The sequence below is a fragment of the Ochotona princeps genome, chromosome 2 (assembly GCF_030435755.1).
Source record: "Ochotona princeps isolate mOchPri1 chromosome 2, mOchPri1.hap1, whole genome shotgun sequence".
Classification (NCBI taxonomy): Eukaryota; Metazoa; Chordata; class Mammalia; order Lagomorpha; family Ochotonidae; genus Ochotona; species Ochotona princeps.
In genome coordinates, this window is record NC_080833.1 from 141,577,965 (window position 1) to 141,579,561 (window position 1,597).

Consider the following 1,597-nt stretch of genomic DNA (forward strand, 5'->3'; position numbering starts at 1 on the left):
CCCCAAGTGAGCCGCAACGGGCCGGTACGCGCCAAACCGATGCCGGGACCAGGAACCTCTTCCAGGTCTCCCACACGGGTGCAGGGTCCCAAAGCTTTGGGCTGTCCTCAACTGCTTTCCCAGCCCACAAGCAGGGAGCTGGATGGGAAGTGGAGCTGCCGGGATTAGAACTGGTGCCCATATGGGATCCCGGTGCGTTCAAGGCGAGGACTTTAGCCGCTAGGCCACGTTGCTGGGCCCGATCCACCAGACTTTTCTGGTAACATATTTTCCCTAGCGCCCAACATGGGATATGAAAAACAGAGACAGACTGGAGTCACGTGGCCCTACTCAACCGAGAGAAGATGGGATCTCAGAATTAGCCTGTGGACTCCAGGACACCTCTTGGCTATGGCAGAGTAGAAAAAGCTTTAATTCAGGCAGCTGGGGAGTTGATACTTTTTTATTCAAAAGAAATATATTTGCAAGTAAATACTCTCCTCCCTCTTTGAAGGACTCACCCGAGAGGCTTCCTTCTGCTCCTCCTCCCTTATAAGGATCTCCTGCCTCCCTGTCTCTTCCAGAGGAGCCCTGTCTTCCTTATCCCCCTGTCTTAAAGAAAAAAGGCTTGGAGGTCTTATTCTGGGATGAAGGGAGAAGCAATGCTAAGGGAAGCATGCATTGCTAAATTCCTGTGGCACATTATAACTGTCTTCATGTCTATAGTAGGCAGAAAAACCAATCTCAGTCATTCAAACATACATATTACGATGCTTGAAACCTGTGAACCTCACTGAGAAAAGGGTCTTTGAAGAGTCCAAGATATATACAGGGGAGACAATTGTATTACCTCAGCTCATTCAGTCTGCTGTGATCAAACACTGTAAACTGGGTGGTTCATAGACAACAAACATCTCTCACAAGTCTGGAGACTAGAAGTCTGAGATCAAGACAATGGAATCTTAGGTGTCTTCCTGCTACATTCTTACACAGTGGAGGAACTGTGCCCTGGCTCTTGTTAAAATGGCACTAATCCCATCCGTGTCCCCATGACCTAAACACCCCTCAAAGGCCCCACCTCCTAACACCATCTACTTGGGGGCACTTAAACATTCAGATCATAGCACTTGCATGATTTCAGTAAATCCAAAGTAACCACAAAGGTCCTGAGAAGTGAGATAAACAGGAGACACAGAGGTAGAAGGAAGCAGAGGTAGAAGTGATGCCAGCTGAGAACTGCAGCAAGGCTCCAGAAAATCAGAAAGGCAATGGCAAGAAATTCCCTCAGGAGTTTCCAGAAGAAATACAACCCTGGCAATCCCTTGATGTTAGGGCAGTGAAAGCCAGTTCGCTTCTGAGCTCCTGGGCTTTGGGAGTGTGTATTCTTTTGAGCCACTGTGCTTATGCGGCGTTGTTACAGCAGCTGGGAGAAGCCCATACATGTCTTTTTCTCTTCTTAGCTGTGAGCTCCTACTGAGCTCCTCTGTATCCCTCAGCCAGTGCCCAAAGTACTGGCTTGATCGCAGGAAAGCAACAGAGGAACCAAACTCCTCAGCTCTTCATCAGCGGAATCTTTACGTCACGACACATTGTACGTTAACAGCGTTGAGCAGATTTT